This window comes from Phyllobates terribilis, unplaced genomic scaffold, assembly GCF_046119375.1.
Source record: "Phyllobates terribilis strain yellow unplaced genomic scaffold, ASM4611937v1 Scaffold_11__3_contigs__length_659146591, whole genome shotgun sequence".
In the NCBI taxonomy this organism is placed as follows: domain Eukaryota; kingdom Metazoa; phylum Chordata; class Amphibia; order Anura; family Dendrobatidae; genus Phyllobates; species Phyllobates terribilis.
Window position 1 is genome coordinate 585,250,448 of NW_027362771.1, and position 22,202 is coordinate 585,272,649.

The 22,202-nt window shown below is 43.5% G+C and overlaps 1 long non-coding RNA gene across 1 annotated transcript in view; it reads left to right on the forward strand.

Annotated features, from left to right (window-relative positions):
- LOC141167029 (uncharacterized) overlaps positions 1-22,202 on the forward strand; it is a 148,055-nt gene that overhangs the window by 16,633 nt on the left and 109,220 nt on the right. Inside the window, exons 2-3 of the long non-coding RNA XR_012251378.1 lie at positions 5,571-5,663; positions 7,306-7,363. This is a non-coding gene — a long non-coding RNA (uncharacterized lncRNA). The remainder of the gene's footprint in view (positions 1-5,570; positions 5,664-7,305; positions 7,364-22,202) is intronic.

Sequence of the window (22,202 nt, forward strand, 5' to 3'; positions counted from 1 at the left end):
ACAACATCCTCCTAAAAGCTCATCGTGGGAACATAACCTGAGGGTTTCAATGACCAGCTGTAGAGATCACCGATCCAGAGGGCTCATTTACACAACTGTATTTTCGGTCTAAGTGCTGTCCGTGAAAAAAAACAGCACTTGTGTAAGGAGATTGGTCCAAGTGTTAACAGGTACGCCCTGTGTTACTCAATGGGGCAGTGCAGATGAGCAATTTTTTTCACTGATCGAATCTGCGTGTGAAAAAAAATAAATCAGATGCTGTACGGTGACACAGTATAGCATCCGATTTTTACTGATACATTGCAATTCTGTAACAGAAAACTGTAAAGGATTAAAAGCTGCTGCTGTAAAATAAAAAAAATTGATTTTTCATGGATGACAAGTGAGCAAAATATTGTACCATTTTTCTGGATGAAACTGACCAATTTTTTATACCATCGTATGAGCCTACCGTGATTGTTAGTAGGAGCCCTACTTTCAAACAGGCTATCACTGGGACAAATGTAAGTTTCATAGTTTTAAGGCTGAAAGCAAACACGAGTCCATACTGTAACCCAATGTTGATTTAGAGGAAGGGGAAAAGCAAACTATAAAAAGGTAGATTCTAATTGCCCCGTATTAGAGGAAAAATTCCTTCCAGACTCCACCTATGGCAATCACTCATTCTTGGGATCAATGTCCCATCTAAGAGTTACAGGGGTTGTCCACCTTTGGGGACAATTTTATTAAAGCACTCCTCTAGTGTTTTTATGTATTGCAACGCTGGAGTGGTGCTACTAAACCAAGTTCCCTGTACCCGGTCTTACACGTATCAGCCGCTGTCTTCATCTGTTCCCGGCGCCGCTCCTGACGGTCTCCAGCAGTTTGTGACCTGCCAGATCACCCAGCAATGTAAGTCTACGAGAGCTAGAACAAAAGTCCACAACGAGGCTCTCATAGACTTTCAATGAGAGCCTGTGACTGTGTTACTTTTTGTCAATCAGAAGATGCGGTCACAAGATGGCACAGTCGGACCGAAGAGACGCCAGGAAATGCTGAAGACGTCTGTTTCCTTAGTATATTACTAGGGGCAGGGAACTTAGATTAGTAGCACCACTCCAGCGCTGAAATAAAAAAACGCTGAAGGGGTTGCTTTAAGTAGATGTAATTGGGGCTAAAAAAAATATATATATTTGCAATTGGATTTCATTATACTGCATGACTTGGTGAAAAAAGAAATAAAAAGCTTTCTGAATGTGAGGCAATTACTTTTTTTTTATTTGATGGAGCATCATCAAAAGGAGTGTCTATGATAGCGGGAGGCAGTTCACATCTAAGCAACAGCTCTGGGAGGGTATTCTGTCCTCATGCAAAACTATTGAAGCAGAAACCATCCAAAACCTGACAAATTCAATGGACGAGAGTTCAGAAGCTCCTTTCGAACAAGGGGTCCTATGTGCAAATGTAACATCACCTAGAATAAAGTTTTGAGTTGAAAACTGTTTGATTTCAGTTTGTAATAACCTGCTAATGCTTATAATTTCAAAAATGACCATTTTTTTGTTCTTTATTAAAATGAAAAGGTTGAAAACTCTGCTGTGCATAATAATTTGGAACATGCATTTTGAGTGCAGTTTGAGTGTTTTATTTTTTTAAAAAATATACTGTTATCATAGGCAGTTTGTACAAAAACCTTTCAATTGTACTCTAATAGTTATTTGACTGGAAAATTACAATGACTGCAATTCATATAGGTAATTTGGGAAAATCTGAGAAAATATTATTTGCATAATAATTTGGAACACAGTGTACTGTATGCTGGTTGGCCTGCAACTTTGTCCAAGTTCTTCATTTTGGCTCTGTGTGTTTTAGTTTCATAATCCGTGCCTTAAAAGGAACCGGTCACGTCATTTTTAGCATCTAAACTGTCTCCAGTGCATTGTTAGTGAAGGAATGTGCATCACTAACATTTTTTCATTAAAAATGGCGCTGTAATGATGTGCAAAAAGCACTTTATATACTTATATCATACCTGCTCATTTAGTCATAGAGGTGTGCTACATTTCATTCAGTCACTGTTGTTGCCGCCGCCGCCCACGCAATTTGAATGATATTCCCGGGTTTGCGCCGACATCACTCTTTGAAATCCTTCGCTTGTGTAGTGTGTATCGGGCAGCCGTGCGTGCACAGTGTCGATCAGGGAGCCGCGCATGCACTGTGACTAATGGACATAGTGAAGCTGGGTCCTACATAAAGCTTCAGTGCGCCTGCTCGACGCTACGCAAGCGCGGCTCTTTGATACTCACTGCGTAAGCGCAGCATTTCAAGGCGTGACGTTGGTGCAACCCCGGGAACATCATTCAAATTGCGTGGGCGGCGACAACCGTGACTGAATGAAATGATGCAGACTATATAAAGTGCTTTTTGCACATCATTACAGCACCGTTTTAAATGAAAAAAAAAACACATGTTGGTGATACACATTGCGTCACTAACCATACACTGGGGACAGTTTAGATGCTAAAAATGATGTGACAGGTTCTCTTTAAAAGGAATCTATCAGCACATTTGACCTATCCTATTAACATGGGCATACAGGCTATAGACTGGTGAAAAAAAGTCATCCCTGTATGTCTCATATCAGATGCCTTGTTGAGAAATAATCTTTTGTCACTTCAATGTAAATGACCTCTTCCAGGCAATATTTCGGATCGTGTCTGTTATCTTCCAGACAAGATCAGAAATATTGCCTGGAAGATAACTGTGCATCCTCATACATGAAGGGGAGTTACCAGTGAGACAAGTAACTAAGGCTAAGTGCCCACAATGCAGAAATGCTCCGGATTTTTCCTGAGCTTTTCTGCATCTCCCTGGCGGAAAAAACACATGCGGATTGTACATGCGGATTGTACATGCGGATTTTACATGCGTTTTTCCTGCCAGGCACAAGCGTAAGTGAAGTGTTTTGATCATGCGATTTCGCATGCAGGTTGTCAAGCGCTTTGCAAGCGATTTTAGCATCACTTGGAAAGTGCTTGACAACTTGGTCACACTATATAAATCCATGCAACCAGCATGGATTTTATATAGTGTGACCAAGTTAGTTAAAAAAAAGAATAAAAATGGTAAAAAAAAAAAACATTATAGTCCCCTTCCAATGGCCCCCGGTCTCCTTATCCGATGCGTCCGGTCTTCCCGGTGTCTTGCGGTTGTGTAAAAAGGACCTTTCATGACGTCATTTAGTCATGTGACAGGTCACGCGACCGCCGACGTCAGCGGTCGCGTGACCTGTCACATGACTAAATTAAATCATGGCAGGTCCTTTTAGACCATCACGAGCTGCCGGGGAGCCAGGACGCATCGCTATGGAGACCGGGGGCCATCAGAAGGTGAGTATAATGTATATTTTTATTCTTTTTTTTTTTTTTACAGGTACTATGGTACCCGGGTCTGGATGAGAGTCTCCTTTTCTCCGGACCCGAGAACCATCCGCACATTGAATCGCTTAACCCCTTTGCAACCCTGGCATTTTCCGTTTTTGCATTTTCATTTTTTGCTCCCCTTATTCCCAGAGCCATAGCGTTTTTATTTTTTGGTCAATATGGCCATGTGAGGGCTTATTTTTTGCGAGACGAGTTGTACTTTTGAGCGACACTACTGGTTTTACCATATCGTGTACGGGAAAAAAATTCCAAGTGCGGAGAAATTGCAAAAAAAGTGCAATACCACAGATGTGGGTTTTTTGTTGTTGTTGTTTTTTTACCACGTTCACTGAATGCTAAAACTGATCTGCCATTCTTATTCTCCAGGTCATTACGAGTTCGTAGACACCAAACATGTATAGGTTCTTTTTTATTTAAGTGGTGAAAAAAAATTCCAAAGTTTGCTAAAAAAAAAAAAAAAAAATGGCGCCATTTTTCAAGACCCGTAGCGTCTCCATTTTTTGGGATCTGGGGCCAGGTGAGGGCTTATTTTTTGCACGCCGAGCTGAAGTTTTTATTGATACCATTTTGGGGTAGATCCAATGTTTTGACCGCCCGTTATTGCATTTTATTGCAATGTTGCGGCGACCAAAAAACGTAATTCTGACGTTTAGAATTTTTTTCTCGTTACGCCGTTTACCGATCGGATTATTATTTTTTTTATATTGATAGATCGGGCGATTCTGAATGCGTCGATACCAAATGTGTATGTGTGGTTTTTGGGGGTTTTTTTTAATGGGGCGAAAGGGGGGTGATTTAAACTTTTATATATTTTTTGGATTTTTTAATATTTTTAAAAACATTTTTTTTGCACTTTTTGCAGCACTTGTCTTATCGCCTCTGCTACATAGAGGTGATGAGCAGATCACCTCTATGTAGCAGAAATGCTCCTGTGCTATGAGCGCCGACCACTAGGTGGCGCTCATAGCGATCAGCACATGACAACGACTGGAGTCTGCTGCAGACCAATGGTTGTCATGCCCACACATCGGTGACCCACGATCACGTGACGGGGTCACCAATGGGCGGGGTAAATGGCGCGCTTCCGGTGCGGTGATGTTAAATGCCGCTGTCAGAGATTGACAGCGGCATTTAACATGTTAACAGCCGCGGATGGATCGCGATTCCACCCGCGGCTGTTGTGGGCACATATCAGCTGTAAGAATCAGCTGACATGTGCCCGGTTCAGTGTGGGCTCACCGCCGGAGTCCTCACTGAACCGGGGTTACAGCCTGGTGCGTACTAATACGTCCCAGGCTGTAAAGGGGTTAATAGCCGCATGTGCACATGTAGTCATGCGGATGTTAAGCGATTCAATGCAAGTCAATGGCGGCGATTACGCAAAATAATTGGTAGTGCTGCGGATTTTTCCGCAATGATAATCGGCAGCGGAAATTTCCGCAGCATGCGCACAGCAGATGCGAATTATCATTGGGGAACATTTGCCGCTGCGGAAACGCTTAAAAAACGCATAGTGGGCACACGGCCTAACACGGAACAGGAGAAATGAAATTTGTCTTCTTGCAAACACATTTTTTGCTTTTCTCTCAGCTCTGCTGTATTGTTACAATATTGCAGCCCTGTCTGCCTGTGAGCTGGAAGCTGAGAGGAACCTGCAGATGTGTCAGGTATAATCACAGCGTTCTGCAGTGAGATCAGGAGAGCAGAGAGCGGCCATCACACATCACACTGGTAACTCCACCTGATATTTAAAACAAGCTCTGGAGGCAGCATGATCTTCCAGGACCCATCCTCCCCAGTGCCTGGAAGAGGTCATTTATATAAAGTGTTAAAAGATCATTTCTCAGCAGAAACACATCTGACATACAGGTGGGACTTTTTTCAGCTGTCTATAACCTGTATGCTCATATTAATAACGCCCCAATTTTTTTATTAAAACTAGTTAATAAATGGTGCAGCTGAAAATACCCTGCGATTTGACTGAACAGTTGTCTCGTAAGGTTACAACAATTTAATGTGATGATGAAAAATAACACTTGGTCCATCCCAAAATAGGCTGAATCCTACTGAGAAACATTGCTAGCCTGAAAATACTGATAAGTAATGTGTGTCAATAGCACTTATGGGTTTCCTTTCTGTTTTCATTAGTTCAACTCGGAAACCCCTTTAAAATGGTTCCAGTTAAAAATAAGAACCATAGAATATTACATTCTGGAGAAAACGCTTACTTCTGGAAGATCGGTAAGAAGTACTTGCAGATAATGTAAGGAATAGTACTTTTTATAATGGTGCTCATGCCTGACTGTTTTTTTTTTATTCATATTAAACCTCTTGCTATGTTTCTATGCATAATTTATCATGTCGTTTTTCTCCAATAACCCCCCACGACAGCACCAAAGGAGGATGTCACCCCACCCTAATAGGGACAGGAAATACAAAGAGGTCAAATAGCCCCTCCCTCATCCTCCCTCCAGTGTTTTTCCTGTCCCTATTGGGAGGACCCATCATTCTGCCAGCAGTCAAAAACCTTCTCCATCAGGGTCCAATACTCCATCCAGAGAATCTCCATCTAGCGGCCTGGCTTCTGAGTTCACAATCCTGAAAGCCAAGGGACTCTCAGACCGAGTAATTCATACCCTACAAAGAAGTAGGAACAAATCACAAACTCTATATACAGCAAGATATTGAAGACCTTCCTAACATGGTATAAACCGAATATACCAGATCTTTGGCATCCTGACATGACCCAGATCTTGGATTTTCTACAAGAGGGGCTGGAGAAGGGCCTTAGACCCAGCACCCTCAAGGTACAGATCGCGGCGCTGAGTACCTATTTTGACCAGAGCCTAGCCGAACACCGATGGGTAAAAAAGTTCATGACAGCCGCTACTCGTCTGCATCCCAGAATAATCAACCACGTTCCCCCCTGGGATCTTAATATCGTCCTTAAAGGTCTGACACTACCGCCGTTTGAACCTGTGGCCTCAATAGAGCTGGATAAATTAGACTGGAAAACAACTTTTTTAGTAGCGATTACCACGGCCAGGAGAGTGGGAGAAATCCAGGCCTTCTCGGTGAATGACCTATATTTGAGAATCCTGGATGATAGGATTATTCTACAATTGGACCCATCTTTCTTGCCAAAGGTGGTCTCAGACTTTCATAGATCACAGGAGATAATTCTGCCTTCCTTCTGTCAGGACCCAAAAAATAAAAGGGAAGAAGAATTCCATACTTTGGATTTGAGGCCGGTTGTTCTTCACTACCTCCAAAGACAGAGGCCTGAAGGAAGGATCAGAACCTCTTTATTCAGCCATCTGGTCAGAACAGAGGAAAGAAAGTCTCAAAGGTTACCATCGCTACTTGGATCAAGAAATCAATTGTGGAATCATATCAGATCCAAAATCTCTCACCACCAGAAAAACTGAAAGCACACTCTACTAGAGCCATGTCCGTCTCCTGGGCAGAAAAGGCTAGCGCTTCCCTCGAGCAGATATGTAGAGCAGCTACATGGTCCTCGGTCCATACCTTCACCAAGCATTACAAACTTAATTTAATGTCCATTAAAGACTTGCTCTTTGGGCGGAAAGTGCTTCAGGCCATTGTCCCTCCCTAAACATGAGTCTTTGGTACTCCTCCTTTGGTGCTGTCGTGGGGGGTTAATGCAGAAAATTTAATTAGACTTACCGGTAATTCGGTTTCTAATAACCACCACGACAGCACTGGTAATTCCCTCCCAGGCTTGGTTAGCCAAAAAATCATCTAATTTGAACAAGAATAAATATAATTTGAAGCATCCATACTTGTGTGGTCCTTTATAAAACACTGGAGGGAGGATGAGGGAGGGGCTATTTGACCTCTTTGTGTTTCCTGTCCCTATTAGGGTGGGGTGACATCCTCCCTTGGTGCTGTTGTGGAAGTTATTAGAAACCGAATTACTGGTAAGTCTAATTCTATTTTTTTTTGACATATCAAGTCATACAGATATTAGGAGTAATTTTCAGTGCTCGCAGATAGATAGATATATTGTGTAAAGTTGGCAAAGGTTTGGATGGCACACCACAGTTACTGCATGCTTTCAACTTCAATCCAGCTTGTGTGGGTTTTATATTAAAGGGAAAGAAATAACAATGCTGAAGTTGGTTTCTTATTCGGCAATTTCTTTTTTTCTGTTTTTTTTTACAGGTTTAATGACAAAAATGAAAAACTACAATTATAAAATACAATGCAGCGAGGTGCCCTGATGTGAATATACTTAAAAGCGGCTACAAAAGTCATAAAACTGGCACAAAAATGAGCATCAAAGTGGGCACTGAAGGGCGTTAATGAAAAGGTTAAATTACTTTGGGCCACTGATCTCACATTGCGGACACATAGATCAGGGTGCCCCGCATCACATTCATGTCACTCCAGCCTGGCCCAAATGGGTTCTGGGCTTCAGAACGGGCATCAAAGCAGGCAAATAGCCACTTTTTAGACATTTGCATAAGTAACTGGTGTTTTTCAGGGGTTAAATGACTTTGGGCCACTGATCTCACACCAGCATTACATATATAGTGATGACCCGTATCAAATTCACTCCAGCCTGGCCCAAATGGGTTTTAGGAATCAAAGTGGGCAAATAAGCACTTTTCACAGATTTGAATAAGTAACTGATGTTTTTCAGGGGTTAATTTAACGTCCTTTAACCCCTGAAAACACCAGTTACTTATTCAAATAGGTGAAAAGTGGCTATTTGCCCGCTTTGATGCCCGTTCTGATGCCTAGACCCCATTTGGGCCAGGCTACAGTGACCTGAATTTGATGTGGGCCATCACGAAGTATGTAATGATGGTGTGAGATCAGTGGCCCAAATCATTTAACCCTTTCAATAACGCCCTTCAGTGCCCACTTTGATGCTCATTTTTGTGCCAGTTTTATAACTTTTGTAGATGCTTTTAAGTGTATTCACACCAGGGCACCTCGCTGCATTGTATTTTATTATTGTAATTTTTATTTTTGTCATTAAACCTGTAAAAAAACAGAAAAAAAGAAACTGGACGAGAAACAGCCCCGAATAAGAAACTGGACGAATAAGAAACCAACTTCAGCAACGTAAAGTAATAAGCTATTGATTGTTTCAGTCCACGTGTGTTAGGTTATTGCTAGTCAGGAAACAGAGGGCTTAGCACTTGTTTATTATGATCCGGTCACTGGAGCCATCTCCTAAACCACCAGAAATGAGAGCTTGTTATGTTAGCTGTAAGCAATTTCAGATAGAAGTGTCATGCTGGATGCAGGATAATCCTATGATTGAAGATTTCATCAATGCAAATTGTAGTATAGCAGCCATGAGAAACTGATTGCCTTAAAAACATAGATTTAGGTCTAGAAATAAGCAGGTTTTTTCTATAACTAGAGATACGGTGTAAACTCACACAAGTGTCCGCTGCAGACGGCCAGGATAATTTATAATTGAGGGTATGTTCGTTCACACAGAGTTTTTATATGTGAATTTTTCTGATGGCACACGTCTTTTTTTACACTTTTAATGTGATCGACAATTCTTTTCAGCATGGTTTTTGGACCGTTTAACTTATAACATTGAGTATTTTTTTTGGGTGTGTGTTTCTGTTGCAAATCCTCTGCAAAAAAAAAGTATAAAAAAAAACATGATAAAAGCGGTTTTCTGCCATTTATGCATGGAAAACACGAGAAAGACTTGACACCATGCTTTTTCTAACATGTTTGAAAAAGTGCTGCAAGCAAATTTGAAAAGTTTTATTTTTCTCTACAATTTGGAGTTCTAACCAAAAAAACGCTTTAAAAAAAACCTCCATCTGAACATACCCTAAAGCTGACCATAGACATGAGATCAATGTCGGCTGAAAATTTTGTTTGGCAGGCAATTATCTCTTCCATCTCCTCCACGTACACGAGTGCACGTCTTAGCCAGAAATGGATCTTGATGATTTGTCCAAGTGCTGCATTGAGTGCAGCAGAACAGTCCTCAAACAACCGCTAATAATCCCAGAATTGAATGCCATCAATGAGGTTTTCATACTTCTGCGGCTCCTCCTTTTTAATGTTCAATTTCAATGATGAGGTGTGTGTATACATGTTCTACACCAGGGCGTACATAGAAATCATGGGGCCCCATAGCAAAAATCCTAATTGCTTCCACCCCAAAAAAAAAAAAAAAAAAGAATAATATTTGATGGGGTCACAGAAGAGCATGACCAAGAACTTTGCAGTCCTTAAAAAGTAATTTTGCCCCTATTGAAATCCCTTAGTGTTCCTACACTCTAACACAGTGCTCCCCAACCTTTTTTGCACCAGGGACCGGCTTGAAGCAAGATCATTTTTCCATGGCCCAGCAAGGAGGGGGTGGGGTGGGCGGGGCTTTGGTCATATGGGAGCGGGGTAATGGAGGGATTTGGAGTTTAGTGCATACTTATCATATAGTGTAGACCAGGTCCCCGCCAGGAGCTATGCCAGGAGCCCCACATAATGTGCTGTGCCAGGAGCCGCATCACTGAGGCCCCATCACGCCCTGCAGCAGGACAGGGCAGCTGTCCTGACAGCTGCTGTTCAGCTGCATTTACTTCATCCCAGGGGCGGACACAGACTGTAGTGGGCCCCTGTGCAAGAAATTTTTGGGGGCCCCCCCGCCCTTCATAAGGCAACAAAGTTATGTAAACATAACCCCCCCATGTGCATCTCTCACCCCCCCATGTGCAGCTCTCATCCCATGTGCAGCTCACCCCCGTGCATCTCTCATCCCCCTCCGTGCATCTCTCATCCCCCTCCGTGCATCTCTCATCCACCCCCCGTGCATCTCTCATCCCCTCCGTGCATCTCTCATCCCCTCCGTGCATCTCTCATCCCCCCCGTGCATCTCTCATCCCCCCCGTGCATCTCTCACCCCCCCGTGCATCTCTCACCCCCCCGTGCATCTCTCACCCCCCCGTGCATCTCTCATCCACCCCCCGTGCATCTCTCATCCCCCCGTGCATCTCTCACCCCCCCGTGCATCTCTCACCCCCCCGTGCATCTCTCATCTCTCCCCTCCCTCCCATGTGCATCTCTCATCTCTCCCCTCCCTCCCATGTGCATCTCTCATCTCTCCCCTCCCCCCCATGTGGATCTCTCATCTCTCCCCTCCCCCATGTGCATCTCTCATCTCTCCCCTCCCCCCCATGTGGATCTCTCATCTCTCCCCTCCCCCCATGTGGATCTCTCATCTCTCCCCTCCCCCATGTGCATCTCTCATCTCTCCCCTCCCCCCCATGTGGATCTCTCATCTCTCCCCTCCCCCATGTGCATCTCTCATCTCCCCCCTCCCCCCTGTGCATCTCCCATTCCCCCCACTCCTAGTTAATTGTATTTAAAAAAAAAATAAAACTTGTTATACTTACCCCCATGCGATCCCTGCAGAATCCTGGCGCTCGTCCAAATCGCTGACACCAGGTTCTCCTGACTTCCGGCCATGTGACGGCGCCGTCACATGACCGGAAGTCAGGGGAATCATGAAGGTGCTGCCGCAGCAGCGCAGCGCTAAGATGTCCCGGACCCGGCGCTTAGCATGCGGCCGGGGGCCCCATGAGGAGAGAGACGCACAAGAGGGGGGCTCCGAGGGGGCTCCTACCGGCCGGGCCCCATACTGGAGTCAGGGCAGTCATGCCCTGATGGCGGCCCTGCTGGAGGCTGGAGGGGCCCCCTCTCCCCGCGGACCGGCTGAAAAACCCCAACGGCCCGGTCCTGGTCCGCGGACCGGCGGTTGGGGACCTCTGCTCTAACATACACGTTTCATTGCTCCCATAAAGTATGATGCCAACATATGTGCTCCCCCCTCCAAATACGGTAAGATACTCCCACAGTGAATTCATCCATAATACCATCCACACGCACAGTATGATGACCCGATGTTACGCCCCACAAAGTATTATATGCCCACAGTGACCCCAACATTATATGATAGCCCCCATACTCCTCAAAATAGTATGATGGTCCCACAAATAGCCCTCCAAATAGTATGATGGGCCCCCAGGTATCCCTCCACTTAGTATGATGGCCCCACAAGTACTCATTGATTAACATGGTCTGTGGTCTGCACTGCTCAGCACAGCAGTCACAATGTAATGACATCATCTCGCCCGCTGCGCTGAGACGTCAGAAGCACAGGGAGAATGATGGAGGAGGGAGCGACAGCTGACAGCTCCCCCTTTTATCATTGCTTTCAACTGCATCCAGGATGTGGATACAGTCGAAAGTCGGGTGGGTGGAGGGGTGCGGTGCCGGCGCTGGCATCGGGTCCCCCAGACTCACATCTCACATAGTGGCCACGTGGGCTGCTGCTATTAGTGGTACGCCACTGCATATACACACAGACAAACATATTCATGCCCATCTGCTCTAGGTCGTTAGTCTACTAAACAACTGAGAATATAAGCGGGATTCCTAGAATGGTGGTTAATAAAGAAAAATGTGAATTATTTACTCAGTTTAAAGGAAAAAAAAATTAAAGGTTTAGATAGGGACAGGAGCGTGGGCGGCTGCAGCCGGAACCAAATCTTTCCGCCTCTGCTTCTTTTCCTTCCGTACACCCACACACTATTTCAGTAGGAAGGGATCTCCCAGCACAGATGACGGACAAGTTTCTGCTGTAGATGTGGGGGAGGGTGAGCAGCTATGTAAAGTCTGACTCTTGTATCGTGAAACACACTATCATATGGAAATGAAAACAGATACTTCAATACATCTGCAAAAAATTTACACTGACACACGTCCAATATGCCACCGATTTTACAAAGTCAAATATATTTTTGTTTCAATTGTTGGACATGTTTTCCCAAGTCTATAAGGTAACTTTGTAGCAATTAGGCCACATGCAAGCAGTGAGAGCATACAAAAAAGAAAACTATCAAATGTCCTGAGTGATAGTAAAAATACAAACTTTATTCAAAAGATCAGATAAAATGAGAAGGGAGGGCATCATAGATTCATACATGCAAAAATTGGGTGCGAGTCAATACAAGAGCTAGGCGAAAAGCTCAGTATATCTAAATGTAAACAAGATTGCTCAAGGAATAATTGCACATCCCACATGACCTATTGAATGATATATAAGACATGATCAAGCTATAATAGTAAATGCAAATTCATGTAATAAGATGTATATGATTACCTACAGTAATAAGGCCAAGGGGACAGAGAGTTCCTAGTTGAACGTGCGTCCAACCCTGCATGCAAGCAGTGTACACTATATATACTGTATGTTTGTGTCACCTATTTTACTAAATCATAGCATGCTCTAGAACCAGGGGTCCATGACCTGTGGCTCGATAGCCCATGCTGGGGGCATATATGCATCACAGGAGGGACTGGGGACATATACAGTGTTGTGAAAAATTGTTTGCCCCCTTCCTGATTTCTTATTCTTTTGCATGTTTGTCACACTTAAATGTTTCAGATCACAAAACAAATGTAAATATTAAGACAAAGATAACACAAGTAAATACAAAATTCAGTTTTTAAATGAACAAAATGGCGAAAATATGGAACACTGGTGAACCTTCCTAGGACTGGCCGGCCGAGCAAAAATACCCCAAGCTCGCTGCGACGACTCATCCAAGAGGTCACAAAAGACCCCACAACAACATCCAGAGAACTGCAGGCCTCATTTGCCTCTGTTAAAGAGAACCGGTCACGTCCTAGCTACCCTCTACACTGCCCCCATAGCATTGTTAGTGATGCAATATACATCACTAACAAGCTTTTTTCATTAAAATTGGTGCCGCTATAATAATTTTATAACCTTTAATATACTTAGATCCTACCTGCTCGTTCACTCATAGGGGTATGAGTCTCATATTCAGTCATGGGTGGGCGCAGCATTCACTCACTGCTGGTGCCGCCCATGTATTTGAATATTTCTCCCGGCAAGTGCTGATATTGTGGGGCGCATGCGCATTTGTACATGTCCGGCCGCCTGCGCAGTGAGGCTGTGTGATTACCAGCTTCACTGCGCATGCGCTATGTTCCTCGCGTGTGTGCAGTGAAGCTGTGTAGTTCGCAGCTTCAATGCACATGCGCTATGACGCTCTGTTACCCCCACAGTGAAGCTGCGAACTACAGAGCCTCACTGCGCACGCAAGCTCGTAATCATACAGCCTCACTGCGCACGCGCTGGGAATAGAGCGTCATAGCGCATGTGCAGTGAAGCTGCAAACTACACAGCTTCACTGCGCGGTAAACATAGCGCATGCGCAGTGAAGCTGGTAATCACACAGCCTCACTGCGCAGGCGGCTGGACATGTACAAATGTACATGCGGCACACAATATCAGCGCTTGCCGGGAGCAATGTTCAAATACATGGGCGGCACCAGCAGTGAATGCTGCGCCCGCCCCTGACTGAATATGAGACTCTCACCCCTATGACTGAACGAGCAGGTAGGATCTAAGTATATGAAAGATTATAAAATCATTATAGCTTCACCAATTTTAATGAAAAAAGCTTGTTAGTTATACACATTGCATCACTAACAACGCGATGGGGGCAGTGTAGAGGGTAGCTAGGACGTGACCGGTTCCCTTTAAGGTCAGTGTTCATGACTCCACCATAAGAAAGCGACTGGGCAAAAATGGCATGTATGGCAGAGATCCAAGATGAAAACCACTGCTGAGCAAAAAGAACATAAAGGCTCATCTGTTTTGCAAGAAAACCTCTTGATGATCGTCAAGACTTTTGGGAGAATATGCTGTGGACCGACGAGACAAAAGCTTAATTTTTTGGAGGGTGTATGTCCCATTACATCTGGTGTAGAAGTAACACAGCATTTCAGAAAAGGAACATCATGTCAACCGTAAAACATGGTGGTGGTAGTGTGATGGTCTGGGGCAATTTGCTGCTTCAGGACCTGGAAGACTTGCTGTGGTAAATGGAACCATGAATTCTGCTGTCTACCAAAAAATCCTGAAAGAGAATGTCAGGCCATCTGTCTGTGAAGCGCACTTGGGTTATGCAGCAGGACCATGATCCAAAACACACCAGCAAGTCCACCTCTGAATGGCTTAAGAAAAACAAAATTAAAACTTTGAAGTGGCCTAGTCAAAGTCCTGATCCTGACCTTAATCCGATTGAGATGCTGTTAAATGACCTTAACCCCTTTCTGACGTGTGACCTATCCATATGTCCCTGTGGCCTTGTACTTATTGACCAGGGACTTATGGATACGTCTCGGTGATTTTGTGCGCACAGAGGCTGTGCATGCGCGATCACCGCCAGGTGTCAGCTGATTCTGACAGCTGACACCCGGCACTCAGTACCAGGAGTGGTGCCCGCACCGCTCCCAGCACTTTAACCTGCTAAACGCTGCAATCGCAGTATTTAGAGTGCAGGCAGAGGGAAGAAAGCCCCTCTGCCTTTGGATCAGAGACCCCGCGACGTCATCGCCGGGTCCCGATTGTTGCCATGGTGACCCGATGTCATCATTACGACATCTGGCTCTCCAGAGCTAGGAAACTTAGTAGATCATGCGCAGTGCACGATCTAACAAGTTTGCCTGTCAGTGCAGCACTGACTGTATAGTATAGGAATGCTGCTGCATTTAGTGAACGTCCTATAGTGGGACAATGTGTAAATGTTAAGAAAAAAGTGCAAACAAAAATTGCAAAAATTTTTTTAAAAAAATCACTTAATAAAAATAAAAAATATATCGTACCCATAAACATTTTTATGGAAAAAAAAAGTACACATATTTGGTATCACCATGGACGGAACAACCTGACCCATAAAACTGTCCCGCTAGTTAACCCCTACAGTGAACACCGTGTAAAAAAAAAAAAAAAAAGCAAGAAAACAGAGCTCTATCATCATACCAATGAACAAAAAGTGGAATAAAACACCGATCCAAAATACAAATGTAAATAAAAATGGTACCTCTGAAAACGTCATCTTGTCCTGCAAAAAACAAGCCGCCATACTGCTCCGTCAGCCGAAAAATAAAAAAAGTTATAGCTCTCAGAATGCAGCGACGCAAAATAATTATTTTTTTCTATAAAATAGTTTTTGTGTAAAAGCGCCAAAACATAAAAAAACGCTATAAATGTGGTAGCGCTGTAATCGTAATGACCCGAAGAATAAAGCTGCCTTATTTAATTTTACCACACGTGAAACCACATAAATAAAAACAAGCAAAAAAAACAATTCCTGAATTGCTGGTTTTTGTTCATTCTGCCTCCCAAAAATCAGAATAGAAAGTGAACAAATGTCACGTGCCCGAAAATGGTACAGATAAAAACGTCAAGTCGTCCGGCAAAAAACAAGCCGTCAGATGACTGTCTGCCGAAATACGGAAAAATGATGGCTCTCAAAATATGGCGATGCAAAAAAGGCAATAAAAAGCGTATTTTACTGTGTGACAGCAGCCAAACATAAAAACCTGCTATAAATCTGGTATCGCTGTAATCGCATCGACCCGAAGAATATAGTCTCCTAATGAATTATACCGCAGGAGGAACGGCGTAAAAAATGTATAAAACCCAATTCTTCACCTGCTGTTGATTTGTTCATTCTGACTCCCAAAGATCGCAGTAAGGCTCGGCTCACATTTATCCTGCGCTGAGTTCTTACACCGGGGTTTCCGTGTAAATCTCTGAATTGCGTGATTCAGATAGAACCCCTGGCGGAAGATTCCCTGTAATGAGACAGATGGATGCACTGTGGACGCCGTCTGGCCTATGATCTGTCGGCGTCCATTTATTTTTTTTATTATTAGGCATGCATAAAAGTGCCGTCGCCCACAGTTTTGTGCACTTCTGAAAAGGACAACACTGAACAGAGGCCAGATGGAGTCCAGAGTAACTCTGCTGCCTCATTATAGTGAATGGATCCCTTGGGGGTTCATTTGAATCACGTCACTCAGAGATTTAAATGGATACCTTGATAGAAGTGCTCAGCGTAAAGCGCAGGATAAATGTGATCCAAAATGTTATGTAAACTGTTCCCAACAAAAGCTTCAACTCAATCCACAAAAAAAGCAAGTCCCCACTCGAGTCAGTCATCTGTTATCGGAAATATAGGGGCTTCCACATTACTGGTAGCACAAAGGCTCTGGAAAAGTGCCATGGCTCATCTCACTCCCAAATCCAAATGCCCCCCTCCCTTCGGAGCTCCACAGTGTGCCTACACCGCAGTTAGTGTCCACATGTTTGGCATTTCTGTAGGGATGAGAGCCTGTCTAATTTACAGGTGTGTGTCTCCAGAAGCATGAGCTGGGCACAACGTACTGGTCACTACAACTTACTGGCCACTACAACGGCAGTTTGCAATTTTCACTCAGCAACATCTGTTGCTTCTTGTTTCTGGAAAACACCCATGGAGTCAAAATCGTCACTGCACCTGTAGATAAATTCCCAAAGGGGTATAATTTCCAAAATGGGGTCACTTGAGGGGGGTTTCTGCTATTCTAGCACTTAGGGGCTCTGTATATGGAGTCTGCATACTATTCTAGAAAATTCTGCGTTCCTGAAGGCAAATAGCGCTCAGTCCCTCCTAAGTCTCGCCATATGGCTAAGCAGTACTGTACAGCCACATATGGGGTATTTCTACATTCAGCAGAAATTGTGGGACACATTTTGGTGCCATTTACCAATTTCAGTGTGAAAATCTGGGGGTAAAACCAAATTTTGGTGGTAAAAATGTAATTCTTTTTTTCTTCACTGCCCAATGGTATAAAATTCTTTGATCCATCTGTGGTGTCAATATGCTCACTGCATAAAGATATATTTTTTTCATCTTTACAGATCCACATTGTAAAATTCTGTGAAGCACCTGTGGGTTCAAGATGCTCACCACACATTTAAATAAATTCTTTGAGGTGTCTAGTTTCCAAAATGGTGTCACTTGTGGGGGGTTTCCACTGTTTAGGCACATCAGGGACTCTCCAAATTTGACTTGGCGTCCGCTAATTATTCAAGCAAATCTTACATTCAAAAAGTCAAATAGCGCTCCTTCCCTTCTGAGCCCTGCTGTGCGCCCAAACAGTGGTTTTCCCCCACATATTGGGTATCTGCGTACTCAGGAGGAATTGCACAAGAAACGGTATGGTGCAATTTTTACTGTTACCTTTGCAAAAATAAAAAAAATTGGGTCTAAAATAAAATTTTTGTGAAAAAAAGTTAAATGTTCATTGTTTTCTTCCACATTCCAAAAATTCCTGTGAAGCACCTGAAGGGTTAATAAACTTCTTGAATGTGGTTTTGAGCTCCTTGAGGGGTGCAGTTTTTAGAATGGTGTCACTTTTGAGTATTTTCTATCGTAAAGGCCCCTCAAAGTCACTTCAAATGTGATGTGGTCCCTAAATAAAAAATGATTTTGTAAATTTTGTTGGAAAAATTAGAAATCGCGGGTCAACTTTTAACCCTTATAACTTCCTAACGAAAAAAAAAAAAATTGGTTCCAAAATTGTACTGATGTAAAGTAGACATGTGGGAAATGTTATTTATTAACTATTTTGTGTGACATATCTCTCTGATTTAAGGGCATGAATATTCAAAGTTTGAAAATTGCGAATTTTTCAAAATTTTCGCCAAATTTCCGATTTTTTTTTTTTCACAAATAAACACAAGTGATATCAAATAAATTTTACTACTATCATGAAGTACAATATATAAACGAAAAAACAATCTGAGTCAGGGGGATCCGTTGAAGCGTTCCAGAGTTATTACCTCATAAAGTGACAATTGTAAAAATTGGCCTGGTCTTTAACTTGCAAACAGCCTTCTGGAGTAAAGGGGTTAAAAAGGCGTTTCATGCTCGGAAACCCTCCAATGTGGCTGAATTACAACAATTTTGCAGAGATGAGTGGCCAAAATTTCTCCAGATCGTCGTAAAAGACTCATTTGCCAGTTATCGCAAACGCTTGATTGCAGGTGTTGTTGTTAAGGGCGGCCCAACCAGTTATTAGGTTTAGGGAGCAATCACTTTTTCACACAGAGCCTAGTAGGTTTGGATTTCTTTTTCTCTTAATAGTAAAGATCTTCATTTAAAAACTGCATTTTGTGGTTACTTGTGTTATCTTTGTCTAATATTTAAATTTGTTTTGTGATCTGAAACATTTAAGTGTGACAAACATGCAAAAGAATAAGAAATCAGGAAGGGGACAAACGCTTTTTCTCACATCACAGGAGACGCTGTGGGCATATATACATCACAGGATGGGCTGGGTCTGCTGCTGCTGTCGTCGTTGGTAAGACTGGAGCGCGGAGCGCGCTGACGCCAAGGTACGTTAGCGTTTTCAGTGCATGCGCCGCAGCTTTGTGTACTGAATGCTGCTTGTGCATGCTCGCAGTCTCAGGAACAATTAAACGGCCCACGACCAGTTAAAAGCGGCCTTCGGCTCAATCACTGCTGCCCTCTGGAATCTGCCCGGGGGCCACAGAAAAGGACACCACGGGCTGCAAACTGCCTGTGGGCCAGAGGTTCCCAGTTTCTGCTTTAGGCGTCATTCGGTGAGTACATACTCTAGATGCATAGCACAACCTGTATACAAGGGGAAGGGGGAAAGACAAGATAGAATCGGCTCCTCTGGCAATTTAGTGGCAATAAATTTTAGGTTTTTCTGACTTGTTTTATAAAGGGAACCTGTTATGTCCCCAAATGCTATTAACTTGCAGCCATGAGGTAAAGCAGCAGATTAACAGCATTACAATGCTGTTCGGCTGCCTTACTGAAAGTGCGGCTACTGGGTGAAAATGAACTCATTTGCTTCCAGAACCCGCCAACTTTTAGTCATAGAGGTATGCAGGGGGCGGCTTCAGTCACGGATCACAGCATTGTGAGCAGCGACTGATAGCACGCCCCGGCACTTTGATTGACAGCCATCTGTGCAGAGCGAGGTGTCCAATTGCAGAGCTGTGCTTAGAGCCGCTGCTCACAATGCTGTGATCGGTGACTGTAGCCGCCCTGTGCACACGTCTATGCCAGAAGCTCATTTCCGGTAGCCGCTGTTTCAGTAAAGTAGCTGAACAGCATAGCAGTGGAACGCTATTAACCTGCAGATTGATCCTATAGCCGCAGGTTAATGGGGTTTAGGAAAATGAATGGCCGGTTTCCTTTAAGTTTCCAAAGGTGTGGGAGAGTGTGATTGGTTGGGGTTGCAAGTCCCAGAGTATGGAGAACACACAGGAGAAATGATAGTCATTAGGTTGTCATTTCTGGACATATAATTAATGGGAATCCGTCTGCAGGTTTTTTGCTATGTAATTTGAGGACAGGATGAGGTAGGGGTTAAAACACAGAATTCAATAATGTGTCATGTCAGGCTGTATTCTGTTGTTTACTTACACTGAAGATAATATCATCAGGGCATTATCATTGCTTTGACTGTCTGGTGCATGGGCTTTTGTCTGACTCTGCTCCTTCCTGTGATAAGCAGCTCACAGTGTATAGACTATGTACCCAGAGAGCCTGGTGTGGGCAGGGGCAGCTTTTTCAGCTCTGCTTCATGTTAAATCTAAAAAATGATTGTGTCAGAACCGCTGCACTCAGTAAACTAATATATAATAACTAATACATTGTTGGAATCGGGGTCTCTTTCTCTACATCATGCTGCTCTCAGATGAGGTAGCGACAACCTGCTTACAGATGTCTTTAATGAATAGAGGGCCTCAAACAGCAGCTTGAAGACCGGTCCTTACCTACCTGTTCTGTACTTTTCACAGTGGTGATGTAAGGTATTGCAGGTTTGGCCGATTCACTTTAGTGGAACAATGCTGCAATATTATGCACGGCCACAGGAAAAAAAAAAGTATGGCGCAAGCAAGTACAGACTAGTCTGCAAGCTGCAGCAACCTCTGAAGAGTCGGCAGTGCTTGGACAATCAATGCAGCCTTTGCCATCAGCTGGTCTAATATTCATGGCCCATTGCAGAGATAAGACATCTGCTTTAAAAAGTTTGATAACCCCTTTATCTTCAATGTGAGCACCTTTTAGGCCCCATGCAGATGTGTTTATCGTGTATGTATTCTCTCTGTGTTTTTCACCGATAGAAAGGGTACCTTTTATAATAATCTATATTGCTGTTCACATATCTGTGGGTTTTTTTGTGGACCGTGAAAACATGTCTGTTTTTGATCTGAGTCAAAGATCAAACTTACTCGTACAAGTCAATGGGTCCATGAAAAAGCACTGACCGCACACATTGCTATCCATGTGCAATTCATCTGTTGCCCGTCCTGTTTTTAACAGTGCAATGGCTAAAAGAAGCTTGGCAATTTATTTTTCCATTCAAGAAAATCACTGATGATAAAAACTGAAACACTGCCCAAACACTGAAGAGCAGACCATTTTCTTTTTTGCATAAGAGAAAAATCCCACACGTCTGAATGAGACCTTAGAAAGCGAAAGACAGGACAAGTATATTTCTTCTGCCATGTCTGAGGTTGTGGGGGGGGAGAGGGGTATACAATCAGGTCAGTTGTCCAAAGACCAACTCTAAGGCTATGTGCACACTGTATCCATGCACCTAGCCACAAATGCGTCTGAAAGCTTTTCCAGATGTATTGTCACCATATGTGACCATGCACCAGATACAGACGGATGAGCGCTCTATCAGCCTCCGTCTGGACAGTATGTGACTGCATACCATTTGTAGCAGCAGACTGCGCTTTCCTATACAGAGGTTCACTGCAAAGAAACAGTAGCATGCGGTATACATTTCTTTATAATGAATTCCTATGGTGGACAGACACCTCGGCATCCATCCTGATTAGGGCATGTTTTTTGAGCGCGTGCACCCACAGTGTTCAAAGACACAGGGTGGACACAGCCGATCTCTACAACAGTGTATTTTTTTCTGGTGCTGTCCGCCAGCCTTGTGAACATCGATCCCCACATAGGCTTATCAGCCGGGTCAATGATCCCCACTACTGTGCGAGCACTAGTGATATTCAGCTCTTTGGACAAATGATCTACTGCCTTCCCAATAGTCCGTGCCCTTTATTTTATTGGCAGGAGTGGCACTGCCTTTTTTCGGGAGCAGGATGTTTAGATTTATTTATAGCTTCTAAGTAACCAGTGGTAAAACAGGTTTGTTTGTTTTTTACCGAAGGCAAGGGTGCCACACTGTTCCTGTATATGTCTAGGTGTTGTTACAGAGTAATTGCAGGTAATATTTTGTTGTTGTATATGTCTGCTACGTTCAGTGGAGCTTAGCAGCTATGAATCTAGTCCTATTCATGATGTTGACTATATATTGAACATGTCATTATCTGGAAGTTTATGGAGGGGATGGTGATAGCGTATTTACCTGTATTTGAATCTATGGCCACGGCCCCACCATCAGTATTTGGGCAGTAGTTTTTCTCAGGAGTGGGAGCCAAAACCAGGAGTGGGTGACTTGTTTCTATTATAGCTTTTCTCTGATTGTTCCTCACCCGCTTTTGGCTCCCACTCCTGAGAAAAAATACTGACCAAATACTGATAGTGGGGATATGGCCTAAAGAGTGCATACACAATAGTGGAAAATCGACCAAGCCTGTCAATTTTGGCTGAATCTGTCAACTAATGTCCTAGTGGCATTTGAAAATTTTAATATAGGGCTATTTACCCACACCTTGGGCTGGGGCCACACATGTAATAGCAGTTCTGTGGCAAGTTTTGAAGCTATAATTTTTTGTGCGATTTACTGTTGCATAACTATTTTAGAGCCCTCATTTTGCGGTTATGACAATATACACCGGTACATATTTACACCTCATACAAAAATGTCAGAGTATTTTTCGATACAGTGTAGGAA